At 49.9% G+C, this 20,590-nt stretch overlaps 1 protein-coding gene across 3 annotated transcripts in view; it reads left to right on the forward strand.

Moving 5' to 3' along the window:
* LOC102572201 (gamma-aminobutyric acid receptor subunit gamma-4) overlaps positions 1–20,590 on the forward strand; it is a 166,525-nt gene that overhangs the window by 13,298 nt on the left and 132,637 nt on the right. The window lies entirely within an intron of this gene.

Consider the following 20,590-nt stretch of genomic DNA (forward strand, 5'->3'; position numbering starts at 1 on the left):
TTCAAAATCTGAAACATTTTTCATACCATTTTCAGTGTTTTTTTTTTCTTTTTGACAAAATACTTTAAATATCTTTTCCAGAAATCAAAACAATAATTTTTCATAAAAAAGGGAAGCTGAAACAAAAATGACCACACCTGAAAACATCCAGTTTCCCATTTTTTTTCATGGAAAAAAAGCTAAATTTGAATGATATTTTTCCACAAATAGTTCAATTTAAGTTAAACACCACTGTAAATTTAAAAAAAGGTGTTTCAATGAAAACTGTTCAGTGGCTCTAACTCTAAGCCAAGAAGTATGGCAGTGTCTGTTTCCAGGTACTTCTAGGATATATGACAGCAATAGTATATAGGCTCACCGCCCTTCAATGCAAATGTGACAAGTGGGCGGGACCAGAAGTGCCGCCCCCCTAGCCCCACCCCCTGATATGGTGTGACATCACCAGCCCCGCCCCCTTGACCCCACTCACGTGGCACATGATGTCACCAGCCCTGCCCCCTGACCCCAGTCTCATGGTGTGTGACATCAGCAACCCCGCCCCCACCCCAGTCACGTGTGACACTACCACCACCCCATGGTCCATGACATCAGAAGGACAGCCCATGCAGACCCCCAAAGCCCAACCGCTCATGCTCCAGGAACTGCCCTAGATCACGTGGTACAGTTATGACCTATCAGGTCCCAGCCTGCTCTAGCATGGCCTATGGGGTGGCAGTGGGGTGGTGTGACCCCTCCAACAACCTGCCTCACCACCCCTGACCAATTCGGGGGGGCTTCAGACCCCCCCCCCCAAGAACGATGCTGAACTACTTGGAGTGAGAAGAGGGGGTGGGATTTAGGCTGCAAGCCTACCAGGTCTATCTGCTTTCCCAAGTGAGCCCTCTGTTTGTCTGAGACTGTGCTCAGACATGCGGGGCAGACATGGAGGAGATTCAGCAGCATGACCTGGATGCCAAGTCTACCAAAATAAGACCAGGGACCATGACAGAACTCAAGCAGTCCTTATCAGAACCACCTATGGAGAGCGTGGACAACTCTGTCTCAAGGGACTCTGCTGAGGTAACTAATTTAAATAATTTTTTGTGGGGGTGATTTTCTTGTAACCGTCTGGGCCTGTGTTAATAACCATGTGCACCCGCCTCCGCTTTACCAGGCGTTCGCGCGCCACCTTTGCCCGAGCCCCGGGTTTCGTGTGCCCTGGCTCTGGAAAGGTACCCCGGAGGTTACCCCGGCTGGTATCGGGGGGGGGGGGGGGGCCCTGAACTCGCCTGCCACGACTTTGATGATATCTTCAGTGAGGGGGCCCACCCTTGGGGTACCCACCGGTGTCGGCGCATCCCTCGGCGGGTAACCTTGGGGCTCCGTCCTTCCCTACACCCCGGCCACTCGCCACCTTAGGCTCTTCCTCTTGGTGGTCTCCACGTCACCCCTGGCTTGTCACCCCCTCGCCTCAACACGCCGTCCATCAGCAATGGTCTTCGGGCTGGGCGTACTGCCTATGGGGACGCCAGCCCGCTCCCTCCGTCCTCATACCTGCGCTCCCCCAGGGGTCCACGGGGGCGCTGTACCTCCTGCCGGCTCTGCTCTGTATTAGGCACCCGGTTGCCTCACCGGTGCTTTGTGCCTTACTGCAGCTGGCCTCCCTGCCACTCCTGCCGCTGCAGCTGCCCTCGCTCCCCACTCCGTAACCTGGGATCTGGCGAGCTCCTCCTTCCGTCCGGCTACCGGCGCTGCCGCCGGCTTCTCCACCGGTTCCGCCGATAGTCTCAGTGCTGGCATCTCCACCAGCACCACTGCCAGCTGCTCTGCTCCGTTTCTCGGAGCCGCAACTGGCTCTGCCTCCTCCGCTCCCGCACTCCGCGGGTGGCGGCTGACTTCCCGCTTGCTGTGGCTTTTCTCCCCAGCCTCCTTCGTCCAGCCGCCCTGTTGCCTTGGCAAGGCCACCTTTTGTTTCTCCCGGCCGGCGTGCCCCGCCCCTGCTGCTCAGCCGCAGCCGGATAAACGCCCGGCTGACGACCGGCACCGGCAGCACTGGTGCATGGACTTCCTTTGGCTCCTCTGGCCCTGCGGGAGGTAAGCGGAACCCTTTGCCGCCACGGGGGTTTCCCGGCGTCCCCACTCCCCTGGGACACAACCCCCTGCTCAAGATGCCTTGGGGCGTTCCTATTTTACCTTTCCGGGGCACACTGGGGGAGTTGTCTGCCTTGTTCATCTGTGGTTCCATTGTTTCGCCCGAGTCGCTGCTGTTGCACCTAGTCAGGAAATCCGCCACAGTGTTTGATTTTCCAGGCCTGAACACGATTTGGAATTCGTAAGGCTGTAGGGCCAATGCCCATTGGGTGATCTGGGCATTATCGGTCCTGGCTGTGCTTAGCCATCGGAGCGGGGCATGGTTCATTACTAGCTTGAATTCTCGGCCCATTAAATAATATTGGAAATGGTCCACGGCCCACCATATGGCCAAACATTCCCTCTCTATTGTGGCGTACCTCTTTTCTGCCATTTTCAACTTGCGGCTGGCATATGCTATTGGTCTTTCAATTCCTTCCTCCTCCTGCGTGAGGACGGCTCCCACGGCCGTTTTGGACGCATCCGTCTGTAAAACGAAAGTTTTCCCAAAGTTAGGAGTGTGCATTATTGCGTCCTCGCAGAGGGCCCATTTTAATTTTCTAAAGCACTGCTCCATCTGCTCCGTCCACCTTACCACCCCGTTCTTCCTCCCCTTCAATGCCTCTGTTAAGGGAGCCGTCAGTTCCGAAAAGTGGGGCACGAACCTCCGGTAGTAGTTAGTCAGCCCCAGGAATGATCGGAGCTGATGGCAATTTTGAGGGGCTGGGAAACTCTGCACCATTTCTACTTTGTCGGCCAGGGGTCTGATAGTGCCTCTACCCAGCAGGAATCCTAGGTATTTGGTCTCCCTTTTTGCTAAGGCGCATTTCTGTGGGTTCGCTGTAAGCCCGGCCCGCCTTAGCTCCGACAATACGGCCCGGAGGGCCTGCTTATGGTGCGTCCAGGTTGGCGAGTATATGATTATGTCATCGATGTAGGTCGCCGTGTACCCCGCGTGGGGTGCCAACAGTCGGTCCATCAACTGCTGGAAAGTTGCGGCCGCCCCGTGTAACCCGAAGGGCATCCTTACGAATTCGTATAGGCCCCAGGGCGTGCCGAAGGCCGTCTTGGGTCGGTCAGCCGGGGCCACTGGGATTTGCTAGTATCCTTTGCCCAAATCCAGCGTTTATATTGGGCTTCTCCGATTCTCTCTATTAACTCGTCTATCTGGGGCATGGGGAATGCGTCGAAGGCTGCCAGTGCGTTTAACCTTCTATAATCAACACATAGTCTCAGCGACCTGTCCGGCTTTTGTACGGGGACCAATGGGCTTCTCCAAGGGCTTCGGGAAGGTCTCGCCACTCCCAGTTGCAGCATGGAGTCCACCTCCTTCCGCACGGCGTCTAGCAAGTGGTGCGGAATGGGCCTCCACTTCTCCCTTACTATAGCCCCAGGGGGTGTCTTAATGGTATGCATTGTGCCCTGGACCCACCCTGGCTCTTTGCAGAACACATCCCGGAATTCCCGAATTACCTTTTGTGTTTCCTGCTTCTGTGGTTCAGACAAGTCTTCTCCTATCCCGATTAGCTGCTCTACCTCGCTGGACAGTGTCCCGTCTCGCTGTTGCCCTTGGGGCCCCAAATCCTCCCCTTCAGTTTCCCCGAAAGTTACCCAGCCCATCGGTTCTTTCCATTCCCGCAGCAAGTTTACATGGAAGATTTGCTTCTCCTGGCTATGTCCTGGCCGGTGCACTTCGTAGTCCACGGGCCCGACTTGCTGGAGGATCTCGAAGGGGCCTTGCCATTGCGTTAGGAACCGGCTCGTGGACATGGGTAATAGCACTAGTACCTGCTGCCCAGGTTCGAAGACCCGCTCCTTGGTGTTGTTGTCGTATCTCTCCTTCTGCCGCGCCTGGGCGTCTCTCAAATTCTCGCGGGCTATGGTCTGGGCCGTTCGTATCCTTTGTTAGAAAGCCTGGCGATACCCTGCTGGGTCCTGCAGCCCCCTGGCGTCCTGCTCCCACTCTTCTCGGAGAACCTGCAGCCATCCCCTCGGGCGATGCCCGAGGACCAGCTCGAACGGGGAAAACTTCATGGAGTCCTGAGGGGTACCTCTGAGAGAGAATAGGACTAACGGCAACAGCAAATCCCATTTCCGAGGATCCCCCTGGGTGCACCGTTTCAACACTCTTTTTAGGGTGCCATTCAGGCATTCTACCAGCCCGTTGGTTTGGGGGTGGTACACCGCGGTTCGTATCTGCCGTATTTGCAGGGTCTGACACACCACCTTCATGATGCCGGACATGAAGTTCCTGCCCTGGTCGGTCAAGCTTTCTTTAGGGACCCCCATTCTTGCGACCCATTTTATCAATTCTTCTGCCACCCGGGAAGCCGTGGCGGCTCGCAATGGGACGGCTTCGGGATACTGCGTCGCGTAGTCCACCATGACTAGAATATACTGGTGGCCGGAACTGCTACAGGGTAAGGGTCCCACAATGTCTAGAGCTACCCTCGCAAAGGGCGTATCTATGACCGGCATTGGCTGTTAAGGGGCCCTAGCTGGGCGCTCGGTCTGGGTCTTCTGGCACTCTGGACAGGCTGCACATTGGCGGGCCACCTCCTCTCCCATCCCGGGCCAAAAGAACCACCATCCTACCTTGGCGAGGGTTTTATCTCGCCCCAAATGGCCCCCCAATGGGCTTGCATGGGTGAGTTGCCAGACCACCTAGCGGAACTGTCTCGGGACTACCAGCTGCACTTCTGCGGGGCCCCCCCACCTGGGCCCTGGCACGCGATAGAGGAGGTGGTTCCTTACCTCGAACTGGGGTTACTCTCCTCTGGGTGACATGGCCTCATCCCGGTCCTCATGGGCTCATCTCTAGAGGGTTTCGAGTTCTGGGTCCTCGTTCTGCGCCTCCCGGAACTGTCGGCTACTGGCGATACGGCTTAGGTCGAGGTTTATGGGTCCCTCGACGTCGGTCGGATCCATTTCTTCCTCGCCCAGCCACCCTTCACTAGCTCCCATCTTTTTACAGGCGAGTTCTACGTCTTTCACTTGCTCCAGCACATCGTAGAGGGGTGCCCAATCCCGGCCCAGTAGCATCTCGCACACCAGCTTCGGCACCACTCCTACGAGTAGCTCCCCTTGGTGCTCCACGATGCGCAGCTGTATCCATTGTCGCCTTACGCGTTCGGTCTAACCATGGAGGCAGGCCACCATCACTGGTGGGGCCTCCCTTCCGTCTCGCCGTCGGGCCATGTCGGCTCTTACCATAGATTGGGCGCACCCGGAGTCAAGAGTGGCCCGTACAGGCCGGCCGTCCACCCAGGCTTTGATGGTCGGGCGGCTCCACGTTGCGTTTCCCTCACAGCTGGCATAGCTGCAATCCATAGGTTCCCCCACCTCCATGTTGCAGTGCCGGTCAGGGAAGCCTCTGGATTGATTAGCTGGGACCCATCGTGCAGCGGGTTGCGTGGGGCATTCTCACGAGAGGTGCCCCCTCTGCCCGCAGCGGAAACATACTACGTCTTTGCCAGCACCCCGGATAGGGGCCCGCTGCCACTCAGCCTCTTTCGGCGGCGGTGACACTGGCCTCTGGTTTCTCCTTTCTTTTGGATAACTCGCCTCTGCAGCCGCGTAGGCTTCTGCCAGTTTTAACGCTTCCTCACAATTCCAAGGGGCGAGTTGCCGCACCCAGCGCTGCATCCTCTCTTCCAGGTCAATCTGGAACTGCTCCAGAACGACCTGATCCACCAGATCCTCGTGGTCGGACCCCACCGGGCTCACTCATTTGTCGAGCAGGTCCCGCAGCAGCTGCAGTAGCACCCAGGGGCGCCTCTCGTCGGGCCCTTTCTTAGCCCGGAACAGGTGTCGGTAATAGTCTGAGCTAATCTCCAGTCAATAAAGTATGGCTTGTTTCACCTGTTTGTAGTCCCGGGCCTCTTCCTGTGGGATGGCCCAGTAGGCCGCCTGTGCCACCCCGACTACCAGGGCTCTCAACTGTCTGGCCCAGTGCTCCTGGGGAAGGCCGGTCATCAAGGCGTCACGCTCAAAGGCCTCCTACTTTATCTAGCACATATTTGTGCATCCCTGTAGCACATGGGACATATGGAATCACAAGAAAGACTGGAGAGGAGCAATGGAAATGTAGCAGACATGGACAGCATTCAGGAGATAAAAGTGACCAATCCACATGATATTTAAGGTGAGAGATTTCTATTTTCTGCTAAGACCCTGACCTGTCTCTATAGTGGTGCAAAACAGTGCATTAAAGACCTAGCGGTTGCATGACTGTCTCACAAGGGACATGGTGGCAGCACCAGTGCTCAACAATATGATAGGTTAGTACAATCATATTCACTTCACACCCATCCAATCCCTCCTGAGCCCCCTTCAATCTGAGTTCAGAACAGCTGTTGTAGCCGGCCATGCTGGGTGAGGCTGCCTTAGCCATAGGGCTGCTTAGAACTCATTGAAGGATTCAACATAGCAGTATCACCACCACCCCTGCCCCACAACCTGGCTGCTCTTCTGATTCATCCCCAGCCACATAACTTTCACTTGCCTAGACCACTTTGAAAAGCAGTGGGCAAGAGGAAACCATGCAAGAAACTTTCTGATATTAGAAGACAGAGTCATTCCCTGCAGGCCGCCTGAAGGTGTTTTCATTATTCCAGCCAGTTCAGAGGCAGGTCCCCATCTGGATAGCTTGCATGCTGTCAGTAGTAAATAGGCTCACCACCCTTCAATGCAAATGTGACAGGTGGGCAGGACCAGAGGTCCCACCCCTTAACCCTGCCCCTTTCCCCTTATATGGTACGTGACATCACCAACTCGGCCTCTACCCCCAGTCACATGGTGTGTGACAGTACCACCCCATGGTCCATAACAGCAGAAGGACAGACCATGCAGACCCCCATAGCCCAACCCCTCATGCTGCAAGAACCACCCTACAACATGTGGTACAGTTATGACCTATCAGGTCCCAGCCAGCTCTAGGCCCCCCGCCACCCGGAGCACAGGCGTGGCCTATGGGGTAGCAGTGGGGTGGTGTGACCCCTGTAATAACCCACCCCACCACCCCTGAACAATTGGCGGGGGTTTCAGGGGCTTCAGACCTCCCTAAAAATGATGCTGAACTACTTGCAGCAAGTAGAGGGGGTGGGATTTAGGTTGCAAGCCTACCAGGTCTATCTGCTTTCCAAAGCGAACCCTCTGTTTGTCTGAGACCTTGCTCACACATGCGGGGCAGACATGGAGGAGATTCAGGAGCACAAGCTGGATGCCAAGTCTACCAAAACAAGACCAGGGACCATGACAGAACTCAAGCAGTCCGTATCAGAACCGCCTATGGAGAGCGTGGACAACTCTGTCCCAAGAGACTCTGCTGAGGTAACTAATTTAGATGATTTTTGTGGGGGTGATTTTCCTGTAACTGTCTAGGCCTGTGTTAATAACCATGTTTTTGCAGGTAGACGACGCCTTCATAGAAAGCTTTCAAAACCTGCACATTGGCACCCCGCTGAAAGTAAAAGTCTTTTGTTTGAACTGTTTTTGTATTAAAAAGAGACCAGTTCGAGACTGATGCAACATTTTTGTCCAAAGACATTGACCATTAACCTCAGCTTTAAGCCTGTGGAGATCACCGAGCACAGCTGCAAGCCCGTGGAGGTCACCAAGCAGGAGTGTACTCGGGGGCTATTTTCAAATAAAATGTATCCCACCTCCCTGTTCAGAAGAAGGTTTCTTGTGTGACCTGGTTTTGAACAACTGTTCCGGACGAGGCTGGAGACCTCATTAATGTTGTATTTCTTACCTGCTTAATAAACCTTGTTTTACCATGGTTTAAAATTTGTCCTCAAGTGTTTGAATGCACCACATGGGTGTTAGCATGGGGTTGGTGTGGGGGTAGCGGTTACCAGACATGTCTACACAGGAGGCTATGTTAAAGGAAGTTTATTACTCTTCTGGTGAAGCTGGCAGTTTTGGTGGGGTGAACATGCTTTTTGAAGCTGCCCAAAGGCACAATAAGGTTCTGAACAGAAGCGGGGTGACCGCCTGGCTTTCAGATCAGGACGCTTACACCCTACACAAACTGGCAAGAAGAAGTTTTAAAAGAAACAAGACTGTTGTTTCAGATATTGATGCGCAATGGCAGGCAGATTTGGTGGATATGCAGCAGTTTTGCAAGCACAATCATGGGGTTAAGTTCATCTCAACAGCGATAGACATATTATCAAAGTATGCCTGGGCCCTGAATCTAAATGACAAGTCAGGCGGGGAAACAGCTCGGGCCTTGAAAACCATTTTTACAGAGGGACGCGTACCTCGAAAATTACAGACTGATCGGGGAAAAGAATTTTTAAATAAGTCTTTAAGCAAACTGTTAAACAGTGTAATATTCACCATTTTGTGACGAATAGTGAAGTGAAAGCGGCGGTGGTAGAGAGGTTTAACAGAACACTAAAATCAAAGATGTGGAGGTATTTTACCCGCAACACCTTTTGCTACATTGATGTGTTACCGGAGTTATAAAGAGCTACAACAACAGTTTTCACAGAACTGTCCACACCAGGCCTGTTGATGTGAACTTCTCAAACTCTCCACGGGTGTGGAAAACTGTGTACAGGGACTATTTCAAAATAAAACAAGCAGCACCCACATTTAGGAAAGGAGACCACATGAGGGTGTCTAGGACCAAAGGGAGGTTTGAAAAAGGTTATGAGCAGACATTCACCAATGAGATTTTCATAGTGGATGAAGTCCTTAGACGCATGCAGACACCTGTATACCACCTAAAAGATTATGAAAATGAACCTATCAAGGCTTCTTTTTACCCTGAAGAACTACAAAAAGTGAACCCCAAACAGGACAGAGTTTACAGGGTTGAAAAAGTTCTAGCAACAAAAGGAAAGGGAAGAAAGAAGTGGTTGTTGGTGAAATGGTTGGGATGGCCAGCTAAATTTAACAGCTGGGTGGAAGCCTCTCAAGTTTGTAACATATAGGGGTACCTCATTCAGAAGGCTGAGTTTTGTGATGGTGGCTTTTACATCACTTTGCCCACCAACGCTTGTGCCAGGATTTTTCTGCATAACACCAGCTCAAGCTTTACCATACAGCTGGTTAAACCTCTGGATCTGCTGGGGAACTTGGAGATAGGGTCAGCAGAAATACAATACCCGCACAGCTGGAACAGCATCAACGAAGACACCAGATTTACCAGGCATTGCACAAGACCGATTATCTCAAGAGAGAGGGGTTTACCATTAGGACCATTTGGGAGCACGAGTGGGTGGCTCGGGTAGAAACAGATGGGGAGTTGGCAGATTTTTTAAGCAGAACCCCGCTGCCTTCTCTACTGGTGCATAGGGATGCTTTTTTTTTTTTTTTTTTGGGTGGGGGGGGAGAACTAATGCCATCTGTCTATATTACCAAACTAAACCCAGCAAACAAATACAATATTGCAATTTTAGCAGTCTTTACCCCTTCATAAACAAAACAAAGGACTACCCAACCGGACACCCTGAAATCATTCGTAACAATTTCCAACCCCTGTTGAGCTATTTTGGAATATGCAGGGTGAAACTGTACCCACCACGAAACCTCTCTTTTCCCTGTGCTACCCATCAGGATGAACAGGAAATTTATGTTCATGCTGTGCTGCCTCTGCATGGAAACAAGACAGCAAAAGTGCAACCACACTTATGAAGAGAGGGCCCTCTTGGACACATGGTACACACCAGAATTGAATAAAGCTATCGCCAAGGGGTATAGAGTAGCTCAAATCTATGAAGTCTGGTATTTTGCTGAGCAGTCTAGCACCCTTTTTTCACAGTACATAAAAAATGCACCTCTGACAGAAACAGGAAGCCTCGGGCTACCCCGCCTGGTGTAGCGACCAAGAAAAACAAGAGAGATATGTGGCCAATTTCTTCCAAAAAGAAGGCGTGACCTTACACCCAGAGCATATCAAACCCAACCCCGCAAAGCGCCAAATAGCAAAATTGTTTCTATATTCTTTGTGGGGTAAATTCATGAGAGACTGCGAAGAACTCTTTGGCTACCTCTTTTCTCCCACCTATGAAATTTCATCTTGTGATTTTATTGATGGTGAGGCAGCCTGCGTGTCTTGGAAGCATGCCAAAGAGCATTACATGCTCTCAGGTAACACAAACATCTTTATAGCCTGTTTCACCACCAGTTATGCATGCTTAGAGTTGTATGAACTGTTAGACAGCTTGCAAGGACGGTGTCTATACCACGACACAGATTCTGTGATATTTGTGAGCCATGAGGTAGATTGAAACCCCCCGCTAGGTGATTATTTAGACAAGCTCACCAGCGAAATCCCACCAGATGAACACATCACAGAGTTTGTGTCGGCTGGTCCAAACTATGGGTACAAGTTGTCCGGGGGAAAAGGTTTGTTTGAAGGTCAAAGGGATTACCCTGAATGTGGCCAACAGTGAAAAAGTACAACCTTGAAACCTTGAGAGATCTTGTTCTAGATAATGGGGGAAACCCCCTGGGGACACCCCTAAAACAATTGTGATACAACAACGCTCTATCGTCAGGAACAAAAGCAAGTGGATGATAGAAACCAAAGCCTTGAGAAAAAAAGCAAAAAGTCGTTTATGACAAAAGGATCCTCACAGAAAACTTTAACAGTCTCCCCTATGGTTTTTAAAGACGGATATGTGATGGAATCACCCTTTCTGTGATTTTGGCAGGCCCAGCAACTGTGGTAAAAGTTACTTTATAAAAACCCTTCTGGATCATGCTGATAGAGTGTTCTCTGTTATGCCTGAGAATATCATGTGGTGCTATAGCTGTTGGCAGCCTTTGTATAAAGAACTGCTTTGTAAATATCCTTTTATCAAGTTTGTGGAGGGTCTACCAGACAGTCTCAACGACGACTGTTCGTTTCCTCCTAATAAAATAAATATGGTTGTGGTAGACGATTTGATGGACTCTGCTTGTGACAGTGGCAAAAATCGAGAAAGTCTTTACCGAGTACGTGCATCACTGGAATCTTAGCATTATGTATATAGTTCAAAATGTTTTCTGTCAAGGGAAAAGGAGCCGCACCATTACCCTTAACACAAAATACATGGTTCTGTTTAAAAACCACAGGGATAAGCTACAGATAGTGTCCCTGGCACGGCAGATATACTCAGGTAAGGCCCAGCTCTTTCTAGAAGCTTCTGAGGATGCCGCTGGGCTCTCCGCAGCCCTTGTTGCTGTGCCCTCTCTGGTGCCAGGGTCTGTGCACCCTATATGCCACGCCCTCTCTGGCGCCGGGGTCCCTACGCTGCAGGGGGCCCCCAATGAGGCCTCCTCCTTCCCCAAATAGCCTTATCCAAACCACCAGTCTTATAAAACGGCAAACAAAACATAAGCCCCTGGGCTATGACATAACACAAGCTACATAAGGTGTGCTCGGCCCTTTTACATTGCCCAGAGCAGAACTTAGTCAGGCCTCTTCCCTTCACTTGCTCTAGGAGGGCTCCTTCTCACTTGGCCGCCAGCAGAGAACACTCTCCGAGTCCCTGTCCTGGGGTTTATATGGGCCCAGGGTCCTGCCCCTTCCAACCAGCTGACCAGGTGCACGTGCAGGCTAATTTCCTCATTAGCTAGCTGCCATGGCAACCTGCACCTGGGCTTCTGTCTGGGTCTTTGGGCTCTCCCCAGGCAGTTTCTGCTCTTCTAGGAGCAGGCACTTAAGTGCCCTGCAACACACTTCCCCCCTTAAGACTCAAACTCACCAGGGTGGGTCTTCATTCTTTGTCACTCACACATATTCTTCTTTTTAGGCTTCTCATGCTCTTCCCCTTGCCCCCCGACAACTCTGGAACATGGAGGCAGATGTTTTCAGGCACTTCCTGCTTTCCTTTTTCCCAAGGACGCACCGTGTGGGATTTGATGGTAGTTACCCTGCCACAGGTAGCCCCCCAAATTAGCCAACCTTGGTAAGGTGCAATTTTAGTTAGTCGGGCCTCTGACCTTTCAGGGCCAATGGGGTCCTCCTACCTTATTCTCTCTCTCTCTTCAGTGGGGCAACTAACACCTTCACCTTTCTTCCAGGAGACTTCCCCTCTATCATTTGGGGTGTCTGCTCCCCCTCAACTCAAGTTCGGTTCCGTCCGACTCCTACGCTCCCTGTTCCTCCTCTCAGAAATGGTCATGGGGCTTCCTGCTTCCCTATGGCTCCTTGCAAATCCATGAGCCTTCCCCAGATCTCCCACTGCATTCTTAGGGCTTTTCAGGCATAGTCTTCATCCCAAAATTCTATTTTTCCCCGGCCGGTGGGTCTGCCTCCAGCCCCCATGTACACTTTTATGTGGCCACACCCCTGACCCTTGCTGCAACCAGCTTCCTTAGGGCCCACCACTTAACTTGCCCTGGGAGGTTGCTAACATACACCTGAGGCCTCTTTCCAGGCCTTTGCTCCCCGCCTTGTTTGGGTATCTTTCGTTCAGTGGAACCCCCTGCTCCCTTGTTTGGGTATGCAGCCTGCGTCTGGGATGGGGTTTGCCTCAGTGTGAGGTTTAGTGTCCCTCCTTCATTATAAAACTTTAGGCCCAGCTCTATTTCTTGTAAGGACTCCTTGGGTGGTCGTCTCCTCCCTCTCATCTCTAGCCCTTCAGCCTGCTTTCCCTTCAGGGGCTCAACTAATTTCCCTCTTCTGGGGTCTCTCTCTGGCCCACCTTGCACTAGGCTTTGAGCCCCCTGTAGTCTCTGTTTCCTAGGTTTGGGGTGCTTCACCCTCTGCAGGCTATCTTGGGGGATCAAGCCCCTGGTCTCACTCCCTGCGCTTGACCACACCCTTGTCCCCACAGTTACAATATCCGCTGTACCTGTTACAGCTGCCTGGATTCGTTCTGACTTGGTGGACACCCCCTGGTCATATCTGCCCAGGAATTCCTCCAGTGTCTGTCTTATTTGGTCTATCTCCATCACACAGTTGCTCGCCAACTGTTCCCATTTCTGGTTCAGGCACTGCATGAGTGCAGATAGGATCTCTTCCCTCATGGTCGTAGGGTCTACCCCCAAGAATTCCTCTGTCATAGTGCTCTTCTCTATCTGCACTAGGCCCGCCTTGCCTCTTAAAAGCTCTCCGGGCCTAGGTATTCAGGTGGCTTCACCTGTTCCAGAGACCTCTGCCCCTCTAGCCACGTAGTCTTTAGCCATGACTCCATCTCCCGCAAGGCCTCTTTCAATGCCTTAAGATCCTGGGATTGCCCTTGACATTCCGCTTTCACTACGGCTATGTATTTTGCTAGCTGTGCTCCCAGCACAACCAACCTCTTTTCCATTATATCCGTAGCCCATAGCATTTGAGGCTTCTGCTCTGTTTTGGTAAGCATTGTAACTCCTGTGGCATCTAGCATCTCAATCTCACTGGGACCCTGAGCTTTCATGACAATCTGATCCCTCGCCTCTTGTAATCTTTTGTTTTCCAATTCCAGTGCCTGTGCCTGCTGTTTTGTGGCTTGCACTTGAAGCCGTAGCTGCTCACCCTCTGCACGCATCCCTGCCTCTTGAACCACACAGTCTTCTACGAGGGCTTTCAGGAGCTGTACTTGTTCTCCAAGTTGTTCCTTTTCTGTCTCCACCCTCTGCAACTGGGCCTGTAACCTAGCGCTGTCCTTATTCAGGGCCTCTACTTCCTTCTCAAGGCTCAGCTTTCAGTCCTGCAGTGCTTCGTAATTTGCCATATAGGTTCTCATTTTCTTAATCTCTTTCGAGATTACTTTTCCTGCTCCTTCTGCTTGGGCATGGCTTTCAAGCAGTTTGTCCCATAGCTCTTGTGCCAGGTGTTCTGCACATATGCACTTCTGTTGCCAGTCTTCCAACTCCTGCTGCAACCCCTCTATTCGGTCCTCCTGGCTGTGGACTTCTTTCTGTAGGACACCTATAAGGCTTCTTGACACTTCCAACTTTGGTAGCATCTCCTTCTGTTCCCCTGCCTAGGTTGTGCAAGCTTCAGGAGACCTTGATGTCCATGCTGCCATCTCCTTCTGCATCCTCTGCAGCTTCTCTTCCCATTCCTGGCTCTTCTGGGCTTCATTCGTGATAAGCTGTTATAATGTGCGAGTTCTCTCTGCTTCCGCCGCTATCAAGTGCCTGATTTCTTTGGAGCCTCCTTCCTTTTTGCCTGCTTGTCCCCGCTGCTCTAAAGTGGCAACCCTTGCCACAACTTGTTCTCTCTGGGACTGGTATACTTCTAACTCCCACTCTAACGGTGCCATTTTTTCCTGCAACTCATCCACCCACAATAGCCAGGTGAAGTTCTCTTGTCTCAGGCCCTCTGTGTTCTCTGCCTCAGCCATAACTAACCTGGCCTTACTCCCTTCCTGGTCGGGGCCCAAATGCTTCTCCCCCTCCAGTCTCTGGTGGTGGTAATTTCCCACGCAGCTCAACCTTCGGAGCTGTGGTACCACTGCCTTACTATCACTCTCTTAATTTGTATGCTAACCCAAAGGTTCGTTCCCCTTCTCAGGAACAGAGGTTCCTTCCCCGTGCACAGCCAAGTTCCTGGCCAATAACCAGTTGTCACGGGACAGAGTCCTCAAGGGTGGCCATGTTCTCCTAAGGCCTCTCGACCATGCCAATTTGGGCCCAATGGGCACCTTCAGTTCTCACCTGCCACATCTCGATGTACTTATAAAAATAGGGAGGCTGCCTGCAAGTCCTCTTAGACACGGTTTGACAGACTCTCTGAACCCTGTGGGTTCCCAGACCCCTTGTGGGTTGCATTTTATAATGGGTGTTTCAGGGCACCCTAGCCTTATGGGCTATATGTGTGGCTCCAACCACCCTTTTTCCATGCCCCAAGCCTCGCAGATGGTACTGGCATTGTCTTGCCTAGGCCTTGTTATGATTTGGCCCCTTGTCCTCATTGGGCTTTCTGCAGCCCTCTCACTGCACCCCCTGGCGCTGGCCTCTCCGCAGCCCTCTCGCTGCGCCCCTCGGCGCTGGCCTCTCCACAGCCCTTGTCGCTGTGCTCCTGAGCGCTAGGGTCTGTGCACCGCAAAATGCTGCACCTTCTCTGGTGCTGGGGTCTGTGCACCCCATATGCCGTGTCCTCTCTGGCGCCGGGGTCCCCATGCTGCAGTGGGCCCCCAATGAGGCCTCCTCCTTCCCCAAATAGCCTTATCCAAACCACCAGTCTTATAAAACGGCAAACAAAACATAAACCCCTGGGCTATAACATAACACAAGCTACATAAGGTGTGCTCAGCCCCTTTACATTATCCAGAGCAGAACTTAGTCAGGCCTCTTCCCTTCACTTGCTCTAGGAGGGCTCCTTCTCCCTTGGCTGCCAGCAGAGAATCCCCTCCTAGTCCCCATCCTGGGGTTTATATGGGCTGGCCCCTTCCAGCCAGCTGACCAGGTGCACGTGCAGGCTGATTTCCTCATTAGCTAGCTGCCATGGCAACCTGCACCTGGGCTTCTGTCTGGGTCTTTGGGCTCACCCCAGGCAGTTTCTGCTCTTCTAGGAGCAGGCACCTAAGTGCCCTGCAACATGGGTAAAACGAAATTTGGCTCTCTTAAAACTGCTTCGTCAATTCTCCCCATAGCAGAGAAAAGCTATACTTTGCTCAGCCTCTGATGATTTAGTAGCGGCAATTTCAAAAATTGCTCTGAACACCTTAAAAGGAAATATCCCTTTGACACCACATCATACTCACATGCTGAAAAAGAGATGCAGAACCATAAAAAACCTAAGTAACAAAAGATTGCCTCTTAAAAAAAAGAAACAGCTGCTGAAACAGTCTGGGGGATTTATCGGCCCTCTTTTAAGTTTTGCTTTCCCTCTGATTACGGGGTTTTTGGCTAGCTGGTGATGGAGCACGCAGAAAAAATGTACCTGGTGCCTTAACATGAACTGGAACAATTAAGGGCTTCCCCACCACCTCAGGAAAATATCAGAACCGAGGCAATCCGCTTACTGGATGCTGAAATGAGGGATATTCTCCAAAGGCTGGGTTTAGCAGAATATGATAAGGCTAAATTGTATGCTGCTGTGCTTCAGAAATACCTGACCTATGTAAAGCAAGGTGACCTGGACAGAGGGAAATTAACCCTATTTCTGCCGGAACAGACCCCCTTAGAAGCCGGAAACCCCCTAGAAACCCCCACAAATTCCAACACCATCATTCAGGAAGTATTGGATGAAGTGCATGCCCGATACAGGAAAAATACTAAAGTGTCACTCACTAAGAGGAGCCAGCACAAGGATATTTCTTCTTGGGATGATCAAGGGGGTTTTGTGTACAAAGGGATGCTCGTCAAGGGTTTTAACATGCTCGACTTGGTCCAGAGAACCCTTCAGACTCACACTGGGACTAGTAAACATTCACCTAAAGGCTGGGACATCTTTATGAAAGCCATGACCAAGCTGAGCATACTGTCTTCTGTTATGGGCAATGCCGTGAATCGTGATCATCTGGAATGCTGGAAAGTATCTGCCTTAGACCAAGAAACACCAACAACACTGCCTAAGAAGAAAAAAACTGTCTCTAAAAGCCATTGGTTCTCCAAGTAAAGTTTTACACTTTGAATTAAATTATTCTATAATGCTATAAACTTTTTGTCCACAGATTTTTTTAAATGAAAACACATACGCACACATTTAAACAACAACAGCTTTATTTACACAGAATCAGTTAAGTGTTTTATTTAGACAAAGTGTTCGTTAAAGTCATAGCAAGAAATACATGTCTGGGCATGTTGAAACATGTTTTGAGCAGGCCTGGCTGCACAGAAACTTTTATATTTACCTTTTACAAAATGTATCACCACCCTATCATTTTGTACTAAATTGTTCGAATAATACAATTTTAAAATCTGTTCAAAAGATAGCTCCTTGCTACGGTGGTGCAGGAAAAACACACAATAGTATCCGCAGGTGACAGATTGGGGGTCTTGTATTGTTTCAGCTGAAAAGCAGGTCAGTAGCGTTTTTGTTTAAAAACAATATAATGCTTTGAGGAAAGACAGCGCTGTTTGGGGGGTGACTGTATCAGTCGAAAAATTTTCTGTGGTTCCGATCCTTCAGGTAAACAGCCAGCCAGTGTTCTCCAGGTTGATTATGTGGGTGTGTATTGACCGCTAAGCTCAGGGGCCTTTGAGACAGTCAAGTCTTAGGAAGCCAGTCACAGAGGAAAATGTCTAAGAAAGTTTCTTTGGCATAAGGGTCTGAGGATAAAACCCTGGTGAGCTGTTCTGTGTCCATCTTCACATGTAGTCAAATAGGACGCTTCTCCTCTGATTTATTTCTATGACATTGTCAAAGACCCCGTACACGATCATGTTAACCATGGTGGGCAAAGCTGCAGCAAAGTGTATTTCTGCTCTCAGGTTCCTGGTTTTAATCAGTGAATATTGATTAGTATGCTCCTGGTCAGGAGACAGGTGAAAGGCAAATAAGGTGTATCCCAGGGCAAACTCCTCACGGTTGATTATCAGGGCCTGGTCTTTCATAAGTTTACTGGTTTTCTGTACCAGCTGCATGTATTCTCTCACGCAGTTACCCTTCTCAAAATCTGGTTGTAGGGGCTTTGTTGGGTTTTGTTCTCCATCGACGTAGAGGGCCACAAAATTAATATTGTAATGTTTAAAGTTAAAGGGATTCTTAGCATAATTCCTGCTAAAGGCATCATTATCCATGAACCCAATGACAATGAGTTTGGGCAGCTGCCCCAGAAACATATTTTCCTGTTTGCTGACTTGGCTGCCGGCAGGAATGCTAAACACTTTCATATGCACACAGTCTATGGGGTATTTAGTGTTGGCCATAAGCAAGGCCTCCGCATGGCCAGGTCAGATGCCCAGGGCTACCTTCACTTTTTTCACAAAAAGTGAGGCGGATCTGATTTTTAGTTTACATTGGCCAGCCACTGCAGCGCCCATCAAGCAGAAGGCATCTTTGCTGCGTCAGTTTAATTTTCACATCCATGCCATTCAGCAATGGTTTTTCTTGAAAAAACAAACCGCTATGGAGATGACCAAGCAGCTCTATCTTTTTGCTCCAGTCTGTCAGGTTTGCCTGTCTCCAAAACCCATGATTATTGCCATCCCGTGTGACCGTTTCATGATGCCCGGGGGTTTCTTTGTAAAACAGGCCAGCAGAAAATTGGGTGGTGAGGGTGTCATTGCTGTAGTTGAGAACCGATTCGATGAAGGCTCAGTAAGGGTAACAGTTGTTTCTCTGGCTTATGAGATGATCTCCCAGAGTGACATCCAGCTGACTGAAGACAGAGGCTAGCGGATAATTCACCAGACCCACCGCTGCCCCGGCATCAAGATCGGTTCCATCGTCTTTTACAATCTTGCAGCAAAGGTACAGCAGCATGTTGTTCAAATCCATGTAATCTTCACCATTTCCAGCTATGAAAAAGTCAAGAGGGCTGGACTCGGTAATAGCTGAGAGTGGGGGGATCTCAACATACAGGCTTTTCTCAATGCAGGTCTGCGTTGGGGCTATTTGAAACACATCCAGTTCGGATTTAATGCATTCTTCAGACCCACAGTGAACAAAGGCTATGGCGGTTAAAATGTATTTCTGTTTCCTCCAGGAGAGCACCCCTTCTTTCTCCCAGGCTGCTTCTTGGTTTTTCATGTGTGGCAGTCCCATCGACTTACCTTCTTCTTTTTAAGGGGTTGAGGAGGTCCTGCACATCCGGAGTTTGGTGCGTCTGTCTTTCTTTTCAGGCTCTTTCTTTGAATATAGATGAGGCAGGACCCCTCCTGCTTTGCCGGCTTGACCACCTTATCCAGGACAGCTCGGGAGACATGACCGATCACATCTTTGGCTATGTTTTATGCCGCATTTTTAGCATGGGGCTTAATAATCTCCAGACCCCTTCTCAAAAGTGGAATGGCTTTTCTAAAGAGGCTGCGAAATGTGCCTCTCATGCCAGCCCCGTACATCACAGGCATCCCCTGATATCCAGAGAGACCATACCCAGCCTGGGCTTTATAATAATTTCTGTACAAGTTAGGGTCCCCATAGCATCACCATCATGCTTTTACTTACTTTAAAATCTCAAAGTCTTCCGGGGGCGTAGGTGAAGCTCAACGATCACATTACCAAAGTGAAATGAGATGTGTTTGTTCTGATCCGTCTTTATTTCAATGCTTATTGTGTCGATGTGATGTTGACTAATGGGGACATAATGCGGCTTGTCATATGTGATAGTGACAAACTCGTTGTTGTTCCCACGGGTAGGTATGCAGCATAGCAAAGGAACCAAAAAGCTGATGTTCCACAATATCCGTGTAGCAATACAATGAACTGGATCCTCCAGTAATATCAGCCGTAAAGGGTTTTTTTTTAACAGTGGACCTGGGTAGCAACTCCAAAACATAGGCTAGTTCACCACTGTTAGAAAAAGCATAGGAGTTATCGCTGGCTTTCAGTTTAATTTTTCCGCTCACCTGATCCTAGAGCATAACTAATTCATGCGGAGTAGGGTGGGTGGTAATTATATTGTTCATAAGATCCAGTAACTGTGATGGTTGTATAATACCCCCGAGGCAGGAGGTACTCCCATTTTTTAGTCCCAGAAATGATTTTGAAAGGGGTTTCTTCATTGATGCTGTTCCAGCTGTGCGGGTATTGTATTTCTGCTGACCCTATCTCCAAGTTCCCCAGCAGATCCAGAGGTTTAACCAGCTGTATGGTAAAGCTTGAGCTGGTGTTATGCAGAAAAATCCTGGCACAAGCGTTGGTAGGCAAAGTGATGTAAAAGCCACCATCACAAAACTCAGCCTTCTGAATGAGGTACCCCTATATGTTACAATCTTGAGAGGCTTCCACCCAGCTGTTAAATTTAGCTGGCCATCCCAACCATTTCACCAACAACCACTTCTTTCTTCCCTTTCCTTTTGTTGCTAGAACTTTTTCAACCCTGTAAACTCTGTCCTGTTTGGGGTTCACTTTTTGTAGTTCTTCAGGGTAAAAAGAAGCCTTGATAGGTTCATCTTCATAATCTTTTAGGTGGTATACAGGCGTCTGCATGCGTCTAAGGACTTCATCCACTATAAAAATCTCATCAGTGAATGTCTGTTCATAACCTTTTTCAAACCTCCCTTTGGTCCTAGACACCCTCACGTGGTCTCCTTTTCTAAACACGGGTGCTGCTGGTTTTATTTTGAAATAGTCCTCATACATGGTTTTCCATGCCTGTGGAGAGTTTGAGAAGTTCATGTTGACAGGCCTGGTGTGGACAGTTCTGTGAAAACTGTGGTTGTAGCTCTTTATAAACTCTGGTAAGACATCAATGTAGCAAAAGGTGATGCGGGCTGTAAAATAACTCCACATCTTTGATTTTAATGTTCTGTTAAACCTCTTTACCTCCTCCGCTTTCACTTCACTATTCGTCACAAAATGGTGAATATTATACTGTTTTAACAGTTTGCTTAAAGACTTATTTAAAAATTCTTTCCCCCAATCAGTCTGTAATTTTCGAGGTACTCAGCCCTCTGTAAAAATCATTTTAAAGGCCCAAGATGTTTCACCGCCTGACTTGTC

Source organism: Alligator mississippiensis, chromosome 8 (genome assembly GCF_030867095.1).
Source record: "Alligator mississippiensis isolate rAllMis1 chromosome 8, rAllMis1, whole genome shotgun sequence".
In the NCBI taxonomy this organism is placed as follows: Eukaryota; Metazoa; Chordata; order Crocodylia; family Alligatoridae; genus Alligator; species Alligator mississippiensis.